Source organism: Moschus berezovskii, chromosome 19, assembly GCF_049115385.1.
Source record: "Moschus berezovskii isolate FMDL1 chromosome 19, NW_MosBer_1.0, whole genome shotgun sequence".
NCBI classification, from domain to species: domain Eukaryota; kingdom Metazoa; phylum Chordata; class Mammalia; order Artiodactyla; family Moschidae; genus Moschus; species Moschus berezovskii.
The window spans coordinates 32,296,853-32,324,561 of NC_142478.1; the positions used below are offsets into that span (position 1 = coordinate 32,296,853).

A 27,709-nucleotide genomic window follows, 5' to 3' on the forward strand; every position below is an offset into this window, starting at 1 on the left:
GACCACATATATAAATACTACAATAACTTGAAGATAGGTAATTCTATACAATGCTGAAATAGGTTAAGCAGGTTTCATAAATGAAGTAGAATAATTAAGAACAAAAGAAGTAGAAAGAAAGAAATGGGGATTGTGGGGAAGGTGCCAGGAGAATCTGCAGAGGGAGCAGGAAAGAGGGAAAGAAACGATTATTGAATGTTTTCTGTGCATGTGCCAGGCACTGCGCTAAGCATTTCACACCTAATATCTCATTTTCTTCTCACAACAACCTGAGAAGTAGGAATTATCATTTTCATCCAGATCCAGATCTAAGTGATGTGAAAAACTGACATTCAGGGGGATTAACTAATTTGACAAAGATCATAAAGCTTCTGAGAGGTAGCATCAGGAATTGAACCCAAGCAGTCTGCCTCCAGAGTTCACGCTTTTAAGTATATGACTCAACTAATTCATTATAAATTCAGAATCAAGTACCCAGTCAGAAATTGTACTGTATCAGGGACGTGAGTCAGTTGGCGCTCACTAGATTGAGAAAGAAAATGAGGGCAAAAAGGATTCCACATGTTAAGACTTATTTCAGACAGTAGAGATGTAAAAAGTTACTTTAAAATATGTGGCATAGACTTAAATGTAAAATTATAAAACTTTGAGGAAAAAAAATATAGGAAAAAGCTTTGGGATCTAGGGCTAGACAAAGAGTTCTTATACTTGACACCAACAGCAGAATCCATTTAAGGAAAAACTGGTAGATATGGGTCTCTCAAAATTAAAATTTCTCTCTCCAAAAGTCCCTGTTAAGAGAATGAAATATCAAGCTATAGGCTGAGGAAAATATTTGCAAACCACATATTCAACAAAGAACTAGTATCTAGAATATATGGAGAACACTCAAAACTCAACAATTTGAAAAAAATCAAACAATTCAATTAGGAAATAGGCTAAAACCATGAACACATTTCCCAAAGAGGATATACAGATGGCAAATAAGCATTTGAAAAGATGCTCAATATAATTAGCCATCGGGAAAATAATGCAGATTTAAACCACAATGAGGTATCACTACACTACTATCAAAATGGCTAAAATTAAAAAAAAATAGTGGCAACACCAAATGCTGGCAAGGATGTGGAGAAACTAAATTGCTCATACATTGCTTGTAGGAATGTAAAATGGTCCAGCCACTCCTGAAAACTGTTTGGCAGTTTCTTTCAAGACTAAACATGCAACTACCACAAGGCCCAGCAATTGCACTCTTGGGCATTTAGCCTAGAGAAATGAAAACTTATGTTCACATGAAAGCCTGTACACAAATGTTCATAGCAGCTCTACTCATAGTAGCCAAGAACTGGAAACAACCCAGATGTCTTTCAATGGGTGAATAGTAAACAAACTGCAGTACATCCATATCATGAAATATTACTCAGCAGTTAAAAAAAGAGAAAACTATTGATACATACACAAATCTTCACGAATTTATATTGAGTTTAAAAAGCCAATTCAAAAAAGTTATTCACTGTATGATTCAGTTAACATATCATTCTTGAAATCACAAAATATAAGAATAGAGAACAAATTAGTGATTCAGTTCAGTTCAGTTCAGTCACTCAGTCGTGTCCGACTCTTTGCGACCGCATGAATCATAGCACACCAGGCCTCCCTGTCCATCTCCAACTCCCGGAGTTCACTCAAACTCATGTCCATCGAGTCAGTGATGCCATCCAGCCATCTCATTCTCTGTCATCCCCTTCTTCTCCCACCCCCAATCCTTCCCAGCATCAGAGTCTTTTCCAGTGAGTCAACTCGTCGCATGAGGTGGCCAAAGTATTGGAGTTTCAACTTTAGCATCAGTCCTTCCACTGAACACCCAAGATTGATCTCCTTTAGAATGGACTGGTTGGATCTCCTTGCAGTCCAAGGGACTCTCAAGAGTCTTCTCCAGCACCACAGTTCAAAAGCATCAATTCTTCGGTGATCAGCTTTCTTCACAGTCCAACTCTCACATCCATACATGACCACTGGAAAAACCATAGCCTTGACTAGATGGACCTTGGTTGGCAAAGTAATGTCTCTGCTTTTTAATATACTATCTAGGTTGGTCATAACTTTCCTTCCAAGGAGTAAGCGTCTTTTAATTTCATGGCTGCAATCGGCATCCGCAGTGATTTTAGAGCCCAAAAAAATAAAGTCTGACACTGTTTCCACTGTTTTCCCATCTATTTCCTGTGAAGTGATGGGACCAGATGCCATGATCTTCGTTTTCTGAATGTTGAGCTTCAAGCCAACCTTTTCACTCTCCCTTTTCACTTTCATCAAGAGGCTTTTTAGTACCACTTCACTTTCTGCCATAAGGGTAGTGTCATCTGCATATCTGAGGTTGTTGATATTTCTCCCGGCAATCTTGATTCCAGCTTGTGCTTCTTCCAGCCCAGTGTTCCTCATGATGTACTCTGCATAGAAGTTAAATAAGCAGGGTGACAATATACAGCCTAGATGTACTCCTTTTCCTATGTGGAACCAGTCTATTGATCCATGTCCAGTTCTAACTGTTGCTTCCTGACCTGCATACAGGTTTCTCAAGAGGCAGGTCAGGTGGTGTGGTATTCCCATCTCTTTCAGAATGTTCCACAGTTTATTGTGATCCACACAGTCAAAGGCTTTGGCATAGTCAATGAAGCAGAAATAGATGGTTTTCTGGAACTCTCTTGCTTTCTCCAAGATCCAGCGGATGTTGGCAATTTGATCTCTGGTGCCTCTGCCTTTTCTAAAACCTGCTTGAACATCTGGGAGTTCACGGTTCACATATTGCTAAAGCCTGGCTTGGAGAATGTTGAGCATGACTTTACTAGCGTGTGGGATGAGTGCAATTGTGTGGTAGTTTGAGCATTCTTTGGCATTCCCTTTCTTTGGGATTGGAATGAAGACTGACCTTTTCCAGTCCTGTGGCCACTGCTGAGTTTTCCAAATTTGCTGGCATATTGAGTGCAGCACTTTCACAGCATCATCTTTACCAAGTGATAATGAGGGGGTCAGGGAAGGAGGGAAGCCTATGTGACTATAAAAGGGCAACATGAGGGATCTTTGTGGTGATGAAAACGTTATATAACTTGACTGTATCAATGCCAATCATATTGTACATGAATGTCTCCTACAGTAATACTGTGAAGTGAGTGAGTCAAGTTGCTCTGTCGTGTCCGACTCTTTGCGACCCCGTGGACTGTAGCCCACCAGGCTCCTCCGTCCATGGGATTCTCCAGGCAAGAATACTGGAGTGGGTTGCCATTTCCTTCTCCATGGGATCTTCCCGACCCAGGGATCGAACCCAGGTCTTTCGCATTGCAGGCAAATGCTTTAACCTCTGAGCCACCAGAGAAGCCCAAACATCATAGAGGCAGTCGTCCCTGGGTGGGCTCGAACCACCAACCTTCCAGTTAACAGCCGAACGCACCAACCGACTGCACCACAGAGACTACAGTAATACTGTACTATAGTATTTATAAAATGTTACTATTGTGGGATACTGGGTAAAGGGTACATAGGATGTCCCAGCAGTATTCCTTATAACCATATGTGAATCTACAATTATCTCAAAATGGAAAGTTTAATTGAAAAAAAAAATAGGCAATCGGAAAAGAATTTAAACTCTAACATATTCCTAGAAAGTAGCCTAAAAGGTAGAGAAATCTCCCAATGTCATTCAACTGAGCCACAGCAATGAAAAATTCATGTGGCCTAAGGTGATGCAGATGTATAAGTTCCTGTGATTTCTGCTCTGATGCAGGAAGGCTCACCTTTTCAGTACCAGTACAAACAAAAGGCTAAGCAGGGTTGCAGGGGTAAGAGAAAACGAGCATTGAAAAATTTTAAAAAAGGAAAAAAGGAGTGGTTCTTCTTAAAGCCCTTTATAAATATTCTCTGTCACCTGGCTTTCTGTTTTCCATCTAAATGGCCAAGAAGAATTAATGACTATGCCCTTTCTATGGTAGAGACTCACCAGGACCCTGAGGGCAGGGGAAGAATTTGAGTCTTTCCTCACATCAGCCAGATCTTACCTAATCTCTCACACATATTTCTCCACTCCAGCCCCAAGGCTTCGCCCTCGATGCCCTTCCCACCCTACCAGAGGCCTGTTCCCCTAGCAGCTCCACTGCCCAGAATAGAGCATCCATGTAGACATCTAATATATCACTGACTGACTTCTAATCATGGGTCGAGCCCACTAGGTCACTCTGTAACATTCATCTTAGTTTTAAAAACATGAGAGGGACATTGTTGGCAAAAATCCAGGAGTAATGAATTCTATGTTCTAGAAACAGAGAAACTGAACTATTTCAATTTGAAAGTAAGAGCTGGCAGGAAACCAACAGAAGCAAAGTCCTCTGGGGAGGGAAAGGGGGAGAGCAAGCTGGTGAGTTAACTTGTAGGTCTGTAAGGTGGGCAGATTTCTTTAAAAAGCAAACAAAGCAGTTTTAGACTTGAGAGACTTAATTGGCATCCAAGGCCAAGAATATGAATAATGTTACATAAAAACCTTGCTCAAGTGAGAATTCTGCAATCGAAGCATTCTGACTCTAATAGCTAAAGTTTAAGGGAGAGGAATATAGAAAAAGATGTTTATTCTCCAGTCATATATCATAACATATGGGCTTCTCTGTTGGCTCAGTGATAAAGAATCCACCTTCAACACAAAAGATGAGGGTTCAATCCCTCAGGTGGGAAGATCCCCTGGAAAAGGAAATGGCAACCCACTCTAGTATTCTTGCCTGAAAAAATTCCATAGACCGAGGAGCATGGCAGGCTAAAGTCCCTGGGGCTGCAGAGAGTCAGACACAACTGAGCAACTAAACAACAATTATAACATACACCATTTATAGTATAAAGATTTAAATCTCTTTTTTTTTTCATCATCATGGCATGAAAAGTTTGATGCTTTTCAGAATTTCAATGTCTAAGAAAATAATTAAGCTGGTTTTGTAGGTTACAGACAGTGCTAGGATACTAGGATGCATTTGTTCTTCCTCCATTAAATGAGAAACTTCATGTACGGATAAGGTAAAATTAGAGAATTAATAATGGCTCAGGGACCTCCCTGGTGGTCCAGTGGCTACCAGTCCATGCTCCCAGTGCAGGGGACCTGGTTTTGATCCCTGGTCAGGGAACTAGGTCCCTCAAGCCACAACTAAGGAGTTCACATGCCTCAACCAAAAAAGATCCCATGTGCAGAGACTGAATATCCCTTGTGGCTCAGCTAAAACTGGCACAGTCAAATAAATAAATATATATATATACATATATATATATATACATATACATATATATATATATTTAATGGCTTAACAGCAATTTCAGATCACTTTAGTAAGGACAGACAGGAATAGAATTAATAGAAAATTAAAAATCTATTTTTTATGGCTCTTTTCAGGTCATTGCATGGAGTTACACTAGTCCAAGTTAAAAGCAGACCCCAAATGGTTACATTATACAAGCTGTGAGGTTTTTAAATTTGTGACAAAGGACAGAAGGGAAATTCTACTCATTGCAAGGAAATCCTCACTTAAGCTTCAGTGAGCCAAAAGCACTTAAAACCCATGAACCTTCAGTGGGTCATCCTTAGTCAGTCCAATCTCTACCAGGAACTGGCATATGTTCTTGCGCTGGTCACCCTGTAGCTGAATTACTTCTCCATATTCTGGATGTTCAATTCCAGTACCACTGCAGGCAAATTTCTTCTTAAACGCCTTCACTAGTTTTGTTTTGTTTTTTTATCATAATCTTCAGCGATCCCTTGGATAGTAGTAAGGGTCTTCCTGCCATTTCTCTGTTGAATTCTTATATGGATATAACGCTCAGTGCCAGCAGAATGCAGATCACCACCCTTACTTGCATCAACAAAGGAGTCAAAGGAGTGGAGGTTCTGGATAGCAGACCTATGATATGATTCCTTTTCCTCAGTGGAAGCGGCCAGCAGAGGCAGTGGTCGGAGAAGGCAGGCAGCGGGGGCAGAGCGTGGGGAAGCCAGGGGGCTCGACGGAGAGGCTGCTAGGCTGCTGAGTCCTTAGTGGTGGCTCAGTGACTGGGCAAATCTATTTGTTTTAACCCTTTCCCTTTCTTATACCCTCCTCTGTCCACCTAAAATATTCCAAGTGAAATGAAAGAAAGGCACACAGGAAGAAAAATAACAAAGCAAGAGCCTGGGGAAACTATATCTATGTTATATTCTTTCAAATTATAACAGTCATACTGTTATACTTATAACTAAGTATCATTGGATAGACAGAGATTTATGTAAAAATGCCCATTTCTGGGTTATTAATTTCATTATAGCAAAGAAGGGAAACAATGTAATGTCCAAAAATAGGAAAATATTTAAGCATTTTATGGTATGTTGATATGGTGGAATGTTTTGTAGCCATTAAAAGAAGTCATAATTTCAGATAGCAAAAATTAGAGTGAAATACCTACCAATCGTGGGAAAAAGGAGGAAAGGGTACTCCCATACAATGCCAGTAGAAAAGTGAATTGTTACAGCCTTTTAGGAAAGTAACCTGGCAACATCTATTAAAATTAAAAAATACACTGTCCAGACAAAGACCCTGATGTAGGTAAAGAGTATTTGAAAACACAAAAGCAAAAGCAGGTAAGGACTATGCCGCGGAATCCTCTTATACAAACATGGGATGCTTTTCGTGGAAGTAATCCCAACTGAAAAAGCCTACTTCCATCTCCCTGACCACTCATAAAGTCTCTGGGGTCTACCCTGTGGGATCCTCAAGCCTTGCGTTTCCCTTTAATCCAAGACCTCCGGGTAATACTATCTCTCACTTGGCAACCACTCAGCCATGTTCAGGGACCACCCATATTGTACAGTCACCTAGATGCTTCCCTTTCTGTGCTCGTTTCCTCCCGCCCACAACATATTAACTGCCAAGTCTGGTTAACTTTAAGTTATTTTCTTGGGCTCCAAAATCACTGCAAATAGTGACTGCAGCCATAAAATTTAAAGACGCTTGCTCCTTGGAAGAAAAACTGTGACAAACCTAGACGGCATATTAAAAAGCAGAGACATTACTTTGCTGACAAAGGTCCGTATAGTCAAAGCTATGGTTTTTCCAGTAGTCAAGTATGGATGTGAGAGTTGGACCATAAAGAAGGCTGAGCACCGAAGAATTGATGATTTTGAGCTGTGGTGCTACAGAAGGGCTCTTGAGAGTCCTTGGATAGCAAGGAGATCCAACCAGTCAATCCTAAAGGAAGTCAGCCCTGAATATTCATTGGAAGGACTGATGCTGAAGCTCCAATCATTTGGCCACCTGATGCAAAGAGCTGACTCATTGGAAAAGACCCTGATGTTGGTAGATTGAGGGCAGGGAGAAAAGGGGGCAACGGAGGATGAGATGGTTGGATGGCATCATCAATTCAATGGACATGAGTTTGAGCAAACTCCAGGAGATTGTGAAGGATAGGGAAGGCTGGTGCGCTGCAGTCCGTGGAGTTGCAGAGTTGGACATGACTGAGCAGCTGAACAACAACTGGTTAACTTTGAATTTGCAATATGTCTCCCACTTGTTCCTTCCTCCTCTTCCCATACCATCTGTCCTGACTCAAGATGGTATCTCCTATCACTTGAATTACCCAATGGGAACACTGGTGTTCCTTCCTCCCTAGCCCTCCCGGCCCCAGTTTATTCAGCACGCTGTGACCAAAGCAGTCCTCCACGAAACTCTGACCACGACACTCTCCTGCATGCAGCACTCAGGGCCTCCTCGGTGGGTAGAGGGCAAACCTCAGCATTCTCAGCAGAGCCTGCCACCTCCTCAAGCACCTGGCTCGAAACAGGACCTGAACGTGTAGCCCCAGGGCCTTTGTGTGTTGAACGGTATACTTAGTTGAATAGTATCCCCTCAAATTCACGTCCATCTGGACCCTCAGAGTGTGACCTTTGCAGATGTAATCAGTTTAGATGAGATCTTGCTGGATAGTGGGGCGCTAAATCAAACGACTGGTGTCCTAATGTGAAGGACATGTGAAGGCACAGAGAGACATACAGAAGGAAGATGGCCACGTGAAGATGGAGGCAGAAATGAGAGCGATGCAGCCAGAAGCCAGAGAATGCCAAGGCTTGCCAACAACCACCAGAAACCAGAAAGAGTCAAGGAAATAATCTTTTCTAGACTCTTCAGCAGGAGCATGTCACTGCTGACACCTTGGTTGTGGACTTGTACTTTGCAGAACTGTGAGAGAACAAACTGTTGTTTTAAGGCACCAGGTTTTGATAATTCAGTACAGCAGCAATAGGAAACTAACACAATTCGTTAGGAGAATTGTCAAAAACAAAAACAAAAAACAAAGACAACAACAACAACAAAAAAACATCCAGAAAACTCAGCTTAAGGGAAAAGAAATTTATCAGAAAGGTATTACTATATCTCAAGGATCCCAAGCACAGAAATGCAGTTGAACCTCAGGAATGTCCAAAATCAGAGACACAACGGTCCCCAGGATTCTCGGTCTGTGATGTTTCTCCCCTCTGTATGTGCTCCATTTCTTTTTCTTACTCTTCCTTTCTCTTTTCCTCTTTTCTTTCTCTTCTCAAGGTCATAGTCATCGAGAGCTCCAAAACTTAACTTCTGTTAACCAAGAGAAAGTGACTACTTTTTTTCTTAGTTACAGTTCAAAATTCCCAAGGAAGAACTATTGGCCCATTGAGTATGAATTCCACCAACATTTACCAACTAATATTACATGGTCAGAAGATGATTCTTATAGAGACCATGTGATCATACGGTACCAAGAAGATGATTTTTATAGAAGTACAACTAGGAGGGGGAAGGAAAAAGGAACCATTTGTGTCCTTTGATATTCATGCTTCTCTTTTTCTGGAAGTCATTTTTTATCCTTTATCTCTGCTTGCCGAAACTGCACACACCTTTCAAACTCTGGCTTAAATGTCACCTTTTCCACAAAATATGTTAATCTTGGCCACTAGACCATGAATTCTCAAAGCAGGATAGGAAGTGGGGAGGTGCGCCCTGCACCGCTGAAGGGCAGAGGAGGGAGGAGGGAGGGGTGCTGGGGAGGGTTGGGGTGGGGGAAGAAGAGGCCTCCGGGAGAAATTGGGATTGAGAGGTTATGGTGACTCCTCAGGAGTGGATGTTAAAACTGGTGGGAAGGCCAACAGGGCCAGGCACTGGACAGGTGCCACTCTGAAGAGCAGGCTATCCTCTGTCAGACAGCAGCCCTCACCCTGGCACTTGGCACTTCCAAGGCTCTTCTCAGGCATCCAGATGCCATCTCAGGCAAAGAGCATGAACTGGGAGTTGAACTTTGATAGAAGACACAAACATACAGCTAATGGAAAATTTAAGAGCACTCCTGCCAACAACCCAGCTGGGTAGGAGGTTCAGGCATAAGATCAGTTACAGTAAATTTAAAACTTCAGTATTACAACCAAAAGCTAAATGTGAGTCTATGCTATAAGCCATACTAATCAGTGTTTGGCTATATTTTTGTTTTATAAGTCACATTATGACAATGTGGTGAACTTGCAGCTTTTATGTCTAGGGACTTGCTGATGTTCTTTTGTTTTTAACTGTACTCGTTGCTTAATACAGCCACAATTAGTCCTGCAGGTCAGTTAGAAGTCCCTTGGACAATCAAAGAGCAAGTTAATGAAGACCAGTATGCTATGTGCTCAGCTTTTTTGGAGAAAAAAAGAATCATGCTGTGACTTGGAATTAAGGCTAGTGTGGCACTTATTACATGCATGGAGCACGTGAGATCAAGGAGGAGGGAGGGGGAACAGACCACACCGGCAGAGGTCTGGCTCCTTGCCCCCTCCCCCACCCTCGGTCCCAGGCGGAGAAGAGCTCTTATCTGTGGACCAGCTCAGTCATCAGGCCGGAGCACGATTCAGGCCCATGCTTCTCCAGGCAGGGTTGACCCATCAGTCAAAATCTCTCATACCCTACTTCCCCACCTGCCATCCAAGTGAATCTGTTTACTCAAGGTTAACTTTAGTGTATTCAAGAAAAAGTATTCAAAAGTTACTTTGGTTTTGAAAAATTAATGCTTGCCTTTACAAAATCAAAATCCAAGGAGATATTTATGTTAGCTTATATATAGATTTATAAACTTTTATAGATATAGTTAAACAATCCCTTCTAAGGGGACTTTCGATTAATGGTTAGTCACATTTAATTAATCTATTTAAAAAATTTATAACTTTATAAACATTAATATATATAAATACATATATTGAGTTCTTCTGTTAAATGACCAAAAAATCCAACTGAAACCAAAAAACACTTTCCAAGTACTTAAGTAATTTACATATATCTAATAAATTAATCTTATAAATATGTTAATTTTAAGTTCTTTTAAATGTCTAATGTTGCATTTACATTTGAAACATTTCCACTTAAAATCACAAATGCAAATGAATTACTTAGTTACACCTTTTAAATAAGCATTACACATATATAATGTGTTATTATTCTATTAGGTCTTCTCCTAAATATTACAAAAACTTAAAATACTAAATATACAGAATCCTTTACACAAAAATACTAATACCATGTGTTTCATTTTTAGTACATTTCTATATTTAATTGTAAGCTTTCCCAATGTTTTAAAAAATGCTTATTGCTTTTAAAAAAATGTTTATCTTCTCAAATTCTTTTGACGATATTCTAAAGCTGGTTGAATTGCATATAAAGTCTGGAGCCATAAATATCTAGGGGAATTTTTCTCATATAGCACCACAAAGAAGAGTCCCTTTATACTCTTAATATATCATAAACTACAAAACCTGAAAAGGGACTTGACACCAGCCTCCAAAATGGCCTCCAATGATGCTATCCTCCTGTTAGTCACTCCCCTGTGTAGATACTTCTACTCTGAATGAGCCTGACCTGTAATCAATAGGATATTGTGGAAATGATGGAGAATGACTTCTGAAGCTAGGTCATAAGAGACATTGCTTCTTCTACCTTGCACACCACTGGATTGTTTATTGTGGAGGAAGCCAGCTATTCAGGCAGCCCAGGGAGGGGTCTGTGTGGTGATGAACTGAGTCCTCCTACCAACAGATAGAACTCAATTGCCATGTTTATGAATCTGGGAAACAGCTACTCTATCCCCAGTGAAGCCTCCAAATAACTGTAGTCCTGCCGAACACACTGCCTGTGACATGAGGAGATATCCAGACTCAAAACTGAGCAGTCTCACCCTACTGTGTGGTCCTGGTGTGGAACCTGGTTTCAGCCTCAGCCTTGCTGGACCGAGGAATCCTCAAAGTGAGAGAGCTTTGAACCAGCATGAAAATGTGTTTGCAAGACTCCAGTGTCCTGCACACTGAAGAAATGTACTTACTGAGGGACTGGGTAGAGGGTAGCGGGGGTAAAATACCACTTGCTACTCATAAAACTAAGTCAGAAGAACATACCAAGGAAGAAAAGCCAGATACTGAGAAGGCAGAGGAAAACATAAAGACAGACAAACTTTCAAGTGAAGGAAAATGCTAGTCGCTCTGTGGTATCCAACTATAGCCGGCCAGGCTCCTCTGTCCATGGGATTTTCCGGACAAGAATACTGGAGTGGGTAGCCATTCCCTTCTCCAGGGGATCTGTCCAATCCAAGGATTGAACCTGCACCTCCTGAATTGCAGGCAGATTCCTTATGGTCTGAGTCACTAAAGAAGTACATATCCAGTGAGGTAAGTAACACCCTCTTCTAACAACACAAGAGAAGACTCTACACATGGACATCACCAGATGGTCAATACAGAAATCAGATTGATTATATTCTCCACAGCCAAAGATGGAGAAGCTCTATACAGTCAGCAAAAACAAGACCAACAGCTGACTGTGGCTCAGATCATGAACTCCTTATTGCCAAACTCAGACTTAGATTGAAGAAAGTAGGGAAAACTACTAGACCATTCAGGTATGATCTAAATCAAATCCCTGACAGTTATACAGTGGAAGTGACAAATAGATTCGAGGGATCAAATCTAATAGACAGAGTGCCTGAAGAACTATGGACAGAGGTTCGTAACATTGTAGAGGAGGCGGTGATCAAGGCCATCCCCAAGAAAATGAAATGCAAAAAGGCAAAATGCTTGCCTGAGGAGGCCTGACAAATAGCTGAGAAAAGAAGAGAAGCTAAAGACAAAGGAGAAAAGGAAAGATATACCTATTTGAATGCAGAGTTCCAAAGAATAGCAAGGAGAGAGATAAGAAAGCCTTACTCAGTGATCAATGCCAAGAAGTAAAGGAAAACAATAGAACGGGAAAGACTAGAGATCTCTTCAAGAAAATTAGAGATACAAGGGAATATTTCATGCAAAAATGGGCACAATAAAGGACAGAAATGGTATGGAACTAACAGAAGCAGAAGAGATAAAGAAGAGGTGGCAAAAAATACACGGAAGAACTATACAAAAATGATCTTCATGACCCAGATAACCACGATGGTATGATCATTCATCCAGAGCCAGACATCCTGGAATGTGAACTCAAGTAGGCCTTGGAAAGCATCACTATGAACAAAGCTATGGAGGTGATAGAATTCCAGTTGAATTATTTCAAATCCTAAAAGATGATGCTGTGAAAGTGCTGCATTCAATATGCCAGCAAATTTGGAAAACTCAGCAGTAGCCACGGGACTGGAAAAGATCAGTTTTCACTCCAATCCCAAAGAAGGGCAGTGCTAAAGAATGTTCAAACTACCATACAATTGCACTCATCTCACATGCTAGCAAAGTAATGCTCAAAATTCTCCCAGCTAGGCTTCAACAGTATGTGAACCATGAACTTCCAGATGGTCAAGCTGGATTTAAAAAGGCAGAGGAACCAGAGATCAAATAGCCAACATCTGCTGGATCATTGAAAAAGCAAGAGAATTCCAGAGAAACATCAACTTCTGTTCCACTGATTACACCAAAGTCTTTGACTGTGTAGATCATAACAAAGTGGAAAATTCTTCTAGAGATGGGAATGACAGACTACCTTACCTGCCTCATGAGAAATCTGCTTGCAAGTCAAGAAGCAAAAGTTAGAACTGGACATGGAACAACAGACTGGTTCCAAATTGGGAAAGGATTACATCAAGGTTGTATATTGTCACCCTGCTTACTTAACTTATATGCAGTGTATATCATGCGAAATGCCAGACTGGATGAAGCAGAAGCTGGAATCAAGATTGCCAGGAGAAATATCAATAACTTCAAATACGCAGATGACACCACTTATGGCAGAAAGTGAAGAGGAACTGAAGAACCTCTTGATGAAAGTGAAAGAGGAAAGTGAAAAGGCTGGCTTAAAACTCAACATTCAAAAAACTAAGATCATGGCATCTGGTCCCATCACTTCATGGCAAATAGGGAAACAATGGAAACAGTGACAGACTTTATTTTGGGGGGCTCCAAAATCACTGCAGATGGTGACTGCAGCCATGAAATTAAAAGATGCTTGCTCCTTGCAAGAAAAGCTATGACCAACTTAGACAGCATATTAAAAAGCAGAGATATTACTTTGCCAACAATGGTCCATCTAGTCAAAGTTATGGTTTTTCCAGTAGTCACATATGGATGTGAGAGTTGGACTATAAAGAAAGCTGAGCACAGAAGAATTGATGCTTTTGAACTGTGGTGTTGGAGAAGACTCTTGAGAGTCCCTTGGACTGCAAGGAGATCCAACCAGTCCATCCTAAAGGAAATCAGTCCTGAATATTCATCAGAAGAACTGATGTTGAAGCTGAAACTCCAATACTTTGGCCACCTGATGCGAAGAACTGACTCATTGGAAAAGACCCTGATGCTGGGAAAGACTGAAGGCAGGAAGAGAAGGGGATGAGAGAGGATGAGATGGTTGGATGGCATCACTGACTCAATGGACATGAGTTTGAGTGAACTCCAGGAGTTGGTGATGGACAGGGAGGCCTGGCGTGCTGTGATTCATGGGGTCGCAAAGAGTCGGACACGACTGAGCGACTGAACTGAACTGAGGGACTGAACTAAAGTGTTTTATAATAAAAATGTAAAGTGTGATTGAATCAAACACTGATGCCTGCCACGGAATGGGAGATGAAAATGTTGAAATAACAGGGGATGGTGGATCAGGCAAATGATAAAAATGTGGTTGCCATTGAGGCCCTAAATGATGGTGAGCTATAGAAAGCGATTGATATGTTCACAGATGCCAAGCAAGCTGAATCTTCTCTGTATGCCAAGAGAGCCAGAGTCTTCATCAAATTACAGAAGTCAAATACTACCATCTGAAACTTTGACAGAGATACTGAAATAAATCCTGATTCAGCTCAGCCTTACAAATGGGCAGGAAAAGCACATGTACCTCTGGGCCACTGGGTAGAAGCAGTCCACGGTCCTGCCCTTGCCTGTAAACTAGATTACAATGAAGATGTTAGTGGAATGCTGAAAGAAGTTCAACCAAGGGCCCAGAAAACTGCTGAACAACAGAGAAAGTGTGAGTGAAACCATGAAGACCAAAGGCTCGAAGAAAAAATGGAAAGGGTTAAGAAGGCTTGGGAGGAACAGAAAAGACGCCAGAAGGAGGGAGAAATCAGAAGACAAACAGGAGCTCAATATAGCTATTTTTCAGGTGGCTTTCCCTGGGCAACACCTGGTAATTTTCCTGGAAGAATGCCTGGAATGGGATGGGGTATGCCTGGAATGGCAGGAATGCTTGGGCTCAATGAAATTACTAGTGATCCAGAGGTTCTTACAGACATGCAGGTTTCAGAAGTTATGACGGCTTTGTAGGATGTGATCCAGAACTTCAATATGTTGAAATATCAGAAAATTTTCAGCCAAATTTGGAGGGCAAGCCTAAGGTCCTTCTGACAAATAAAGTCCAAGCTGAAGGAAAAGCAACTGAGATCATCTAATAGATGTCACAGTAATAGAATCCAGTGTACTTCTGACCTGCTGATGAAGGAAAGGCTACAGTGCTCTGAAGATACTCTCTCTCCCTTTGTCCCAAATGAAGCTGAAACAATTTTCAGTGGTTTGACATTAAAACAATCATTCAGATAATATTTTCCTACTGGGAATCAAAAATTTTAAACATTTTTAAAACCTGAAAAGTATTAAAACAAGAACAGCTATTAAGCAGCCCTTTCTGCTGAAAAACAAAACCTGCTAAGCTGGTCCCAAATTCCTGATCCATAAACACTGTGTGAGATAATAAACATTTATATTCTTATTAATTTAAATTTGGGGGTAATTTGTTATATAGCAGGAGATAACTTACAAGGAATGGCCATATTAGCCCATATCCCTAAATCCAAATCCTATCATTATCTAATTTTCAAGCCTGATTGGTTCTCATAAACCTCCAGTCAAGTGATTATACCACTGGCTTGGATTAAAACTATTTATTGTTTCACTTCACCCTGAAGTTTTTTTCCTGTCTTTTCTATGTGTTAGGTCCACAATGATAGAGAAACATTCAGTTCAGTTCAGTTCAGTCGCTTAGTCGTGTCTGACTCTCCGCGACCCCATGAATCACAGCACGCCAGGCCTCCCTGTCCATCACCAACTCCCGGAGTTCACTCAAACTCATGTCCACAGAGTCGGTGATGCCATCCAGCCATCTCATTCTCTATCATCCCCTTCTCCTCCCGCCCCCAACCTTTCCTAGCATCATTCTCCTTCTCATAAGTCTGTTACTGACTCTATCACAACTTCAAGGAACTACATTCTATGGCCACCTACCATCACAGCATTCTCCACTTGACCAGATTGAAAGTTTCTTTTTGACTGCACTACACAGTTTGTCTATGGGGTCACACAGAGTCGGACACGACTGAAGTGACTTAGCAGCAGCAGCAGCACACAGTTTGTCGCAGCAAGTGTCACAGTGGTAAAGATGCTTCCTGTGTCAGGAAGCTCTCCTGGAGAAGGAAATAGCAACCCACTCCAGTATTCTTGCCTGGAAAATTCCATGGTGGGCTACAGTCCATTGGGTTGTAAAGAATCGAACATGACTGAGCAACTGAGCATAGCACACAATTTGCAGGATCCTAGTTCCCCAAGCAGGGTTTGAATACACACTCCTATAGTGGAAGCACAGAGTCTTAACCACTGGACCACCAGGGAAGTCCTGAAGGTTTATATTTTAACAATACAAGATGGAAGCATATTTTCTAGCAGCCCACTACTAAAATATCCACAGTCTAATAAACATCTCAGGCTTAACATGGTTTAGAAAAGCTTTTGATTTCCCTCTCCCCTAGCCTACTCATCCCAGTCTTCAACAGCTCCGTAAGTGACATCATCAACCATCCAGATGCTTATACAAAAACCTAAGTCACTCTTGATTCCTCTCTCCTTCTCACAAAATCAACAATGGGGTTCCCACAGATTCTACCTCCAGAACATATCCTGAACTTGCTGACTTTTCTTCATCTCCATGGGCTGTCTCCATTCCATCTCCTATCTTTCACCTACATCTCCTTAGCAAGACTATGCCATCATCTTTCACCAGAACACTGCAAAGAGCCTCCTAACTACAACCCTTGTTGCTTTTTTCTATAAACATTCACATACAGGTCTTTTTGTGACACAGTTTATTTCTCTTGGTAAACATCTACATGTGAGATTGGTGAACCGTATGGTAAGTGCCTGTTTAATTTTATCAGAAATACTTAACTAATTTCCATTTTGCACTCCCACCAGTAACATCTGGGAGTCCCAGTTGTTCTTTATCCTCTCCAGAACCTGGCATTTTTTAAAGTCATTCTAGTAGGTGTGTGGAGAAGGCAATGGCAAGCCACTCCAGTACTCTTGCCTAGAAAATCCCATGGATGGAGGAGCCTGGTAGGCTGCAGTCTGGGGTCGCTAAGGGTCGGACACGACTGAGCGACTTCACTTTCACTTTTCACTTTCACACATTGGAGAAGGAAATGGCAACCCACTCCAGTGTTCTTGCCTGGAGAATCCCAGGGACGGGGGAGCCTGGTGGGCTGCCGTCTATGGGGTCACACAGAGTCGGACACGACTGAAGTGACTTAGCAGCAGCAGCAGCAGTAGCAGCAGTAGGTTTGTAGTAGTCCTTTTTCATTTTTTGAATTGGTATAAAATCCATGTACAATGAAATGCACAGATCCTAAGCACACAATTCAAAGGAGTTTTGATAAACATGTATACTCATGTAATCAAAATACACATTTCCATTACCCTAATAAGTTCTCTACTAAACCTCATCTCTAGCGCCTAGAGGCAGCCTCTTCTGATTGCTATCACCACGGATTAGTTTTACCTTTTCCTAAACCTCATAAGAGGATTAGTATAGTATATACTGTTTTGTGTCTGCCTGAGTTTGCTCAGTATAATGGTTTTGAGGTCCATCCAAGCTATTGCAGTAGTTCTTGGTTTTTATTCCTGAATGGTATTTTATTGTATGGACACATCACAGTTTATTTATCCATTCACCTTTTGATAGACATTTGGATTGTTTCCAGCGACTCCATTCCTAGGTATTTACCCAGGAGAAATGAAAGCATATGTCCACAAAAAGACAATAATCGCCTGTTTCCTCTCTTGATCCTCTATAGTTCATTCTCCATGTAGCATCTAGAGGGATCTTTTAAATAAATTACTCAGATCCCATCTCTCTTCTGATTAATACCCCTTAGTGACTTCCCATTCCACTTTAGAAGAAAATACAAACTCCCTACCACGCCTTGTGAAACCCAGATATCACCAATCCTCAACCCTGGCTGCACAGAGGCCTCTGTAAACTTCTGTCGCTTGGGCTCCACCTCAGATCAAGTGAATCAGAACCTCTGGAGGAGGGATCCCAGTATTTTTAAAGCTCCCCAGGACACTCTCTCAGGCCCCCAGCTTGGCCAGGCCTTGCCAGGTGATCTGGCCCATGGCTTTCCTGCTATCTCATACCACTCTCCGCCTCGGGTGCCGCACTCCAGCCATGCTGGCCTCCTTTCAGCCCTGTGAACACAGGGATTTTATCCCTATCTCCGGGGCTCTGTACTAGTTAGTCTTCTGCCTGGAATGTTCTTTAGATCTTAGTGTAACTGGTTCTTTCTTGTGATTCAGGTCTCAGCTGAAATGTCACCTGCTTAGAGGAGCTTTTCCTGCCCACTCAACCCAAAGGAGCCACTCTGCAGCGTGTCACTTGTTCAAATACTCTAGATCACATTTATGTCTAACAGTGCCCTGTACATGCATTTTTCCTTGTGTTTACTGTCTGTCTACCCCGTCTAGACTATAAATCCCACGAGAATAAGGACCTTGCCTGCCTTATTCTCCACAGTACCCTTAGTATTTATAATCATGCCTGGCACACAATGTAAGTTTCAGAAATATTTGCTGGAAGCAGGAAATGTACAAAATGTACATATTACCTGGGAGGGAGGGCAAAATCCACAAGGGATCTCCTTTCTTTCTTTCCCTTAGCTGTTAGCATGGGATCGACAATTTACAGGAAAACAAAGAAACTCCAGCAGAAGGGAATTAAACCCAGATACTAGATTTAATTAGGTCTTAAAAGGCAGAGAGACTGTTTTTGGCTTCAAGTATCTTAACTTCAGTCCTAACCTGACATTGTACACATTATAGATACTCAATAAATTCATTTCTATTAGCAGTGAAGTGACTGTGCTGTTTCGAGGGTCTAGAGCGGATGTGGGAGAGAGGGATGGGAGGTAGAGCATTCGAGCAGGGATTAGCGAACCATGAGAAAAGGAGACAGAAGTATATTTATGCCTTTATCCTCACTTTACGGAGCTGTCACCAACTCAAAGCATGAAATTCAGTTTAATCTATTCCAGCCAATTGGATTTTAAAACACTATCCTATTCTATATGTAGTTTCTCTTTGTAAGCAAGGCAATATGTTAAAACAAAGTTTTAAAGAAATTTTAAATGAAAGGAGAGAAAAAGAAGAGTGATCCAGGGAAGAAGAGAGAAGGCAGTAGGGAAGAATTTAGGAACATCTTCTTTGTGCTACACACAGTACTAGGCATGTTCAAGCATTTACTTATTTATCACAACCCTATGTGAAATAAATATGGAAACAGAATGAAACAGTTAGTTAGTTAGTTCAGTCACTCAGTTGAGTCCGACTCTAAACGTAACTTACCACTTAACTGGTAAAATACTAGACAAAAATAAACAAGATATACACATCAAATGTGCAGATGACATTAACAATGGAAATGTCACCTAATGTAAGCAAAATAGATCAAAGATTCAAATTAATCTTACAAGGCGAGTGGTTAGCGACAACGTAGTACATAAATTAAATCTTGCAGCTAGCTACACAGGTACAGAAAGCCTAGTCTGACCGGAGCTTGTGTAAAAATATCTTGTGGATTTAGTTGACTGCTAGTTTAATATAAGCCAATAGTAGATGCTAAAAATATGAGTAGGATAACCCTTAAGTATTTCATGAGAGTCCTTATCTTAAGCGACTTCTTTTCAGTATTTCTCACTGGAGATATTTTTTTAAATTCTCTTCCCTCCTGACTTCTAGTACATCTGATTATCTTTCCATCTCTGAAGCAGATCCTCATTAATACAAATGCTAATAAGACAATAGCCCTCATTTAATAAGGGTTCTGTGCCAACTACACAATTACTATATTTAATCCTCCCTCTTAATAGCACTAATGAAATAGGCATAATTATTTCTGCCATCTTTTAGATGAGAAGACAGATTTAGAAAATCTAAGTAATTTTCTCAAGATCAGACAGGTAACAGCATTCTTGGAGCTCAACTATAGCAGCCTGACTTAGAGCCCAACGATTCTAACCACTATTCCTTCTATCCCAGACTTTCTTTCAGAGCATGCCTTTCCTTTGTTCGGTAAGTGTCAGTGAGCATTACAGTCCAGTCCTCAGGTCACAGCTCATTTCACTTCATTGTCTCTCTGGTTAATCATCGCTAGATCCGGGACTTTGATGGACAACTTCTACACTGACGAGTCCTATGACAGCCACCAAGAGTGCTGCCCTAATACCCCTTACCTTTTCCCCAGCCTTCCTTGTTGGTAGATGCCTCCATCAGCTTCAGAGGAGGCTGAATCCAGCCCCAATCCTGGCTCTAGAGACAGAATCACGATTAGTTTTAAACAGAGGACATGATGCTTCCTCTGCCCCCTCTTCTCAGTGACTAGTTTAAGCACTAGAAGAGAATCAGCCAAGAGATTTTTCAGAAAAGTTGTCTAGGCTCTTGGATGGAAATATTCATCAACAAGTAATCTCTTTTCTATTACCTTGTTGTGTCTGTGCTGTGGAGAACTAAGTCAGCTATCTTGGAGACTTCAATAATTTTCAAGAGTATAAAGGGCGCTTGAGACCAAAATGTTGGTCCAATGTCTAGTCCATGCCAGTATCATCCTTCACCAGGTTATTGAAACAGTTTCCTAAATGGTTTTCCTACTGATAAGCTGAGCATGACCAACCCCAATAAACCTGCTCTCTGCATTACTACCAAGGATTTTGCATGTGTGTGTGCTAAGTCACTTCAGTCATGTCCAACACTTTGGGACCCTATGGACTGTAGCCCCGCCAGGCTTCTCTGTCCATGGGATGCTCCAGGCAAGAATATTGGAGTGGATTGCTGTGCGCTCCTCCAGGGGATCTTCCTGACCCAGGGATAGAACCCGAGTCTCTTATGTCTCCTGCATTGGCAGGCTGGTTCTTTACCACTAGTGCCTTCTGGGAAGCCCTAAGGTGATCTTACTAAATGCTAATAAGACACCTGCTTCATCCTTCCGTGACTCTCTGTGGCTTTCAGTTTAGCACCTAACACTGTACCTCTCTTGTATCTGTTCCTCTCCCCTCACACAACCATTCACCCCAGCCATTCGCAGGTAATTGCTGTTTCCTATCAGAAATGATACTATCTGTTGTTTCTATGCCTTCCCACTTTTTTCGTTTTTTGGTCTTTGGAGCAGAGGACATTTACTATAGTAAACTGGTTACAGAGTTGATGAAAGAGCTAAGAAGTAAATCAGGATGGTGAGACAAGCAGAAGCAAGCAACGATAGCAAACCACCACCAATGGTAAATTCTATGAGAGGAAAAATAAAAGGAGGAAGTAATGTCACCAGATCCCAGGGATCAGGGTTACCCAGGGAATTCTAGAACCACAGTAGACTGATTCTGCATGTGCCAGGACCATGAAGGAGCCAAGCCACTGCCAACAGTGCCTTCCAAAGCTAAGCTTCCTCATTTGCTCTTAAGGTCACACTGCCACGTCCTATCCCTTCATTCTCTAGCTAGCTAACTTCTACTTATCCTTTAAAACTCAGCTCAAGGGTCATTTTCTACAGGAAGTTGTCTCTAAGCCCACATTATAATTTACCTGTCCCTTTTCTATGCTTCCAAAGCACAATTTGTCAAAGTGGTCACCAGAAAGTAGTAGAACAATAAGCTTCTTAAAGCCTGGGACAGCCTCTCTTTCCTCAGTATTATTTAAGCCTAGGACAGTGTCTGACTATAGTGCTGGGGCCTATTATATGTGCTCAGAAAATGTTTTACGAACATAGTCATGAATTACCTCTGAGGTAATTTGCTTTTGGGATGACTTGCATTTTCTGAAGTTGTTTTTTTTTTTTTTAAAGTGTGCCCAAGTGTGCCCTGGACAGTTCAGGGCATTTTCCTTCACATACCAGCTTCTTCATGTAGCCCTTGAAAGAAAAGTTACTTCACTTCTTAATAACATCTCTATAGTGGGATATATAAAGATGCTTTCTGAAGCCCAAGTTTCATGGTCCCCTTCAAACTGTGCTTTCCTAGGGTGTAGGCCTCGCCTCAGTGATTTCTCCTAATTCTTACACTTGGAACATTTCATTTTTATTTTACAAACCACTTTCGAAAGAAGCCAGAAAACTGTTCTGTTGGTCTTTCGTGCTTTTTTCATAACCTTTCTTCTGCCACTTCAGGAAAAAGGAATAGGTAGCAAAAGCTTAATGATATTTTGGGAATCCCTTCTTTGCTTTTAGAAATGGCCACTAGTATTAGTGCCTGGCCATTTGTTTGAGACAGTCTGTGCATGCCCAAGTACCAGGGAAAGCTTTTGGACACTAGGAAGATGGTGAGCATGGCATGAGGATTACCAGACTGCCAGCGGACAGTATTTTTTTCCTTAACAGTTTCATTGAGATATAAATCAGATATCATGTAATTCTCCCATTTGAAGTGTGCAATTCGATGGTTTTTAGTATATTCACAGGTATGTACAACCATCACAATTTTAGAACATTTATATCACCTCCAAAAGACACCTTGTACCCTTTAGATGACCTCCTCCCCATCTCCCCCTCCTTCCCGCTTCCCCATCAGCTCTAAAACTACTAATCTACTTTCAGTATCCATAGACTTCCCTGTTCTGAACTTTCATATGAATAGGATCACATATTACGTGGTCTCTGAGGACTGGCCTCTTTCACTGAGCATACTATTTTCAAGGTTCACACATGTAGTATTATGTGTCAGTACTCCATTTCTTTTGGACGGTCCTTTTCAAACATGGCAACTGGACTAGCCCAGCACAGTCACTAGAGCAATTAGTGTGAACTTCTTTGGTGAGAAGATTTTCTGCTGTGGTCCTTTGCTGGTGACTCTCACGGGAGCCTGCTATATGCACCTCTTTACCTAAGCCACCACTATGAGCTGGCACGGGGCCTTATGTGAAAATGAGGAAATTAAAAATCAATCAGAATTACAGACAGAATCCCCAGAATCACTGTCTGACTTTTGAGCATTAGAATTCATAAGAAAATCACCTCAGACTGTTTCTTCACACAGTTCTAGTGGACTCTCTAGGCATATTCAGCAGGGAAGTCCAGGCTTATGTGAATGTTGTTAGTTCCGTGGTTCTCAGTGCAGTCGCTCAGACCAGTAGCATCAGTATCACCTTAGAAACTTGTTAAAAGTGCACATTGTTAGGCCTACCTACTAAATCAGAGACTCTGGGAGTTCAGTAAATCTGTTTCGACAAGCTCCCAAGTGATTCTGATCTTAAGCTGGAGAACCACTGATTAGTTAACTGGTATAATATTAATACTATCAGTATTGGCATAGGAACACAAATTAATTACTGACTCCTACCTTGTTTTGCATCAAGTGTATATACCCAGTGGATGAAGAAACGCTTGTACCTGAAATGTAGATTATGGTACATATGCTGAATTTCTATGCATTCATACAACAGACAATTAATCTTATTACTCCTCACTTCCCATCTTTATTTCCTTTTAAAACAATGCTTTGATAAAAAACTTACTTTAAAAAAATCTTGATAGGGAATTCCCTGGTGGCCCAGTGGCTAAGACTCTGTGCTCCCGATGCAGGGGCCCCCCTGGTCAGGCAACTAGAACCCACATGCTGCAACTAAGAGTTTGTATGCCAAAACTAAAGATACCCCATGCCACGACAACAACAAACAATCCTGATAAACTCTTCATGGAGTTTATTTCCGCTTCAGACTGAGGAGATCTTTAGATCTTATAGGTAGCATCCCTAGAAAATGGTATTTCTACACATTTTTCAGGAAAAATTAATTCCTGCTGCTGCTAAGTTGCTTCAGTCGTGTCCGACTCTGTGTGACCTCATAGATGGCAGTCCACCAGGCTCCCCTGTCCCTGGGATTCTCCAGGCAGGAACACTGGAGTGGGTTGCCATGTCCTTCTCCAATGCATGAAAGTGAAAAATAAAAGTGAAGTCACCCAGTTGTGTCTGACTCTTTGCGACCCCATGGACTGCAGCCTACCAGCTCCTCCGTCCATGGGATTTTCCAGGCAAGAGTACTGGAGTGGGTTGCCATTGCCTTCTCCGAATTAATTCCTATACACACCTATATTAGACACAGATTTCTAGAGATGGTTTTTCAGAGTGAATATTTTGTCCACACAGAGACAATATCAGGGAGTGCATTTTTAAAGCAATTGGTAACCTGATGCCTGTATTGATAAAATACCCTGAGTTCACTTTGAATACACCAGGGACTTTATCTGTTCTTTGTTGTTAAGACCAAACATTTTTTAGATAGTCTGAGGATAGTCATTATCTCTTTCAGAAAGAGTACAGGAATGGTTTATTCTTGGTTAATCTGAATAGATTTGACTCATGGCTAATTTTAAAATTCTGCTAAAATGTCCTTTAAATAGATAAGGAAAAGTGTAATTCTTAATAAAAAGCAATTTCATTTGTAAGGATGCACTGTGTAAGTCTTTTGAAAAAATAGTATTATTTCCTCAGCATCCATTTTCATTTTGCTTTAAATACCATTAAAATTGATTTTTTTAAAACCTTAGACACAGAATCCTGTCATGAGGTACTTACCGCACACGTCCTTACGCTTTTAATTATTATTTTGTATATCTCTGCCTCATCCCTCAACTATATTTACCCTCCCTAAAGGCAGTAACAATTTCTTATACATATAATATCTATCAGATGTCCTAAACATAGCAGGCATCTGTCAAATATGTGTGTACTGATTGATAGTTTTGATAGTAACTTGAAACAGTCAGTCCCATTGTCAGGAATAGAAGCTCTCTCAAATTAGGTCAGTTAAGGAGAGATAACAATAGACCAATTCACAGATAGCAAGGACGTAAGCAAAGCAGTCCTAGACCATGCAGGCCATGGGAGTGGGTGTACAGGACCCAAGGCTAGTCCTTTTCACAGGACCCTGGGGCTTTAGGTCTCGGCTTCTACCTGTGTAGCTCCTTCTTTCTCAGTGTTTTTAGTAGACTAACTTCCTTTTTATTGTGGTATCTCTATTCTCTGAAAATACACTCTTACATTTGCTTTGGATCTACTCAACTATTTTATTTCAAGAGCCCATCACAGCATCTAATTGGTTAAATTTTAGTGGCCCAATTCCAAATTCCACAGAGACATCATGTGATTAGGGTAGAGTTCAGCTCTAGTACAGCTGGCCATGAGTAGCAAGTAGGAGGTGTGGAGGAAATCAGGTAGCATAGAAACTTATTCTCTGGTGGTTATTCCCATAAATAGGGCTTCTCTGGTGGCTCAGATGGTAAAATCTGTCTGCAGTGTGGGAGACCTGGGTTCTGTCCCTGGGTCAGGAAGATCCCCTGGAGAAGGGAATGGCTACCCACTTCAGAAATCTGCCATGGCCAGAGGATCCTGGTGAATTACGGTCCATTGGTTCACAAAGAGTCAGACACGACTGAGCGATATCTTATCTGATAAAGTTATTCCTCTCCAAGAACTGAGGGGAACTGGTTCACTAAAAAGGGGTTATGAACAAGAAGATAACAACTGACACAGCTGCTCCTGTTTATCTACTACATCCTAGAACTCAGACAAGTTTACAAAGGTTAGATATCAGAGGTAACTATGGTCATGGGTAAACTTCTCCCTTAGTCTAGATGAGGGCTTGGCAACCATGACCCTTGGGACACATCCAGCCTGTGGTCTGATTTTGTAACAGCGAAGAATGGTCATTACATGAAGAACAGGCAACAGAGATTGTAGGTGGCAAACATTAAAATATTTACTCTCTGGCCCTTGACGGGTTAGTTAGAGTTTGCTAACCCATGCTCAGAAGATCTTTCTTTATTCTTTATTCATTCATTTCACAAATACCCACTGAATATCTACTATGTTCTAGGCACTGTTACAAGTATTGTAGAGGCAGTGATGTCACAAAGGCAAGTATGGTTCCTATCTGGGAAAAGCTTAGATTCTGTTGTGGGAGAGAAGAGATCAACAGTCAGCATATACATTAAATAAATAGGACAATTTCAGATTATAAGTGCTATGAACATGATAAGCAGAGGATATTAATAAAAGGAAAAAAACAAGGGAAGGGGACAGGTTGGGGAGATCCTATCTGTGGAGGTGATGTTTATGCTAAGACCTAAAAGATAGGAAAGAACCAGTCATGAGGAGGCCAGCATTACAGCCAGGGGAAACGAGGGCAAAGTCTGAGGCAGATAAGAAGTTGGCTTAGCCTAGGGACCTCAAACAGGCCCATGGTATGAGGGCAGAGCATGGTAGGAAATAAAGTTAGATGGTAGGGAAGGGCCAAATCATCTATAGCCCTTGAAGGAAGCCACTGAAGATGACACAACCTCATGAAAGGTATGATGTTTAAAAAAAAAAATCTCTGGCTACCACAAGACAGAGTATAGAGAAGTAAGAGTGAGTTCTATTTAAGAGATTATTGTAATTGTTCAGGTGAGATAGGGCTGTGATTTAAAGTAAAATGGTATCATGGGAATGGAGAAAACTGGATGAATTAAAATATTTTGAGGGACGTCCCTGGTGGTGCAGTGGTTGAGAATTTGTCTTGCAATGCAGGGGATGTGGATTTAATCCTTGGTCATGGAACTAAGATCCCACATGCTGCAGAGCAACTAAGCCCATGTGTCACAACTACTGAGCCCGCGTGCCACAACTAGAGAGCCCATGTGCCGCAATGAAAGAAATCATACAATGCAACTGAGACTCAAAATGCAGACAAATTAAAAAATATATGTACATATGTGTATACATTAAGGACAAATAATGAGGCTAATAGACTGGGTATGAAAAGAGAGGGAACAACATGAATCCTAGATTTCTGTTTGCGCACTGAGGTAGATGGTATAGGTCTTGTTACCTTATTTATCCATATTATCTCTGATAACTGAGTAATTGAGTCTCTGGAAGTAAGAATCACACTTATGTATTAGAAAATATTCTTAGTATTGAATTTTCTTAACTTTTATATATGTTCTCTTCTATGAGGGAACAAAAAAGGACTTCTTTAGCAAACTCCAGACTACCTACTTGGAAAACTGCAAGCAGTCTCCCCGCTTCAGAATAACAGCCTGTGTGTGCTCTCTGAGAGTGGAATGACCTCTCAGGGTTGCCAGTTTGCCCCTGGGTGCTGTGACTCTGTTCCTCCCTTTGGGAGATTGCTGTGAAAAGGCAGAGAACCAAGGAGTCACCGTCCAATAGGAGACGCCTGACCCACTCCCTCTCCCCATCAACGGCTGTGTGCAAGATGAGAACCCGTGCTAGCCTAGAGACACTGAGGTTTGTTTTGAAGCATTTAAAGAGGAATGCTCAGGGGAAGCTTTAAATTTCTTTCTACTTAAAGAAGTTGAATTGTAAGAGCCATCTCTTTCCCCTTAATCACCAGGTCTAGTGTGAAGCCAGCCAACTTCAGAGAGTTAGTTAAAAGAAGTGACTAATGACTCAACTTTCTCCTTATCTCCCTCTCTCTTCAGGTTTGATCTCACCAGACACTCAGGCTGCACTTTCCGGCTCTCACAAGACCTTTTCCAGTGAACAGCAGAGCCCAGGGAGCTCTGTATTTAGAGGCTGGTCCTGTACCACCATCCAGCCGACTGATGGGGCATTTTAGTGCCCAGAAACCTGGGCCATGAGTGGAGTGGAGAATGAAGAGTGAATGTACCAGGTCTCTAGAAAAGTCCGAGTCAACAGTGATGGCTGAGACATGACCTAGAATCTCTGGGAGGACTTGATCATTTTAGTTTAACAATTTGACGCCTATTATATAGAGAACCTTTTTTGAAGTTAGTTCTAAAAGTCTGCTTTTGTCTCTGCTCACTGACTCCTATAAGGATTTATTTTAGAAGCTTTCATGGTTATTCCCATTGTTCCAGCTTCAATAATCAAAACATCTGGGACTGCGTTTTGATTCTACCTCTTCTTAGTTATTTTATCATAGGTATTTCTGAAT

At 41.3% G+C, this 27,709-nt stretch overlaps 1 long non-coding RNA gene, 1 other non-coding gene and 2 pseudogenes across 2 annotated transcripts in view; 1 reads left to right on the forward strand and 3 right to left on the reverse strand.

Moving 5' to 3' along the window:
* Positions 1-27,709, reverse strand: part of LOC148774848 (uncharacterized) — a 235,280-nt gene that overhangs the window by 9,111 nt on the left and 198,460 nt on the right. The gene's annotated exons all lie outside the window — the stretch shown is intronic.
* Positions 3,394-3,467, reverse strand: TRNAN-GUU (transfer RNA asparagine (anticodon GUU)). Its single transcript has one exon. It is a non-coding gene; the product is annotated as a tRNA-Asn (tRNA).
* On the reverse strand, positions 5,496-9,277 carry LOC148774849 (eukaryotic translation initiation factor 1 pseudogene; annotated as a pseudogene).
* LOC129542674 (hsc70-interacting protein pseudogene) lies at positions 11,313-14,857 on the forward strand (annotated as a pseudogene).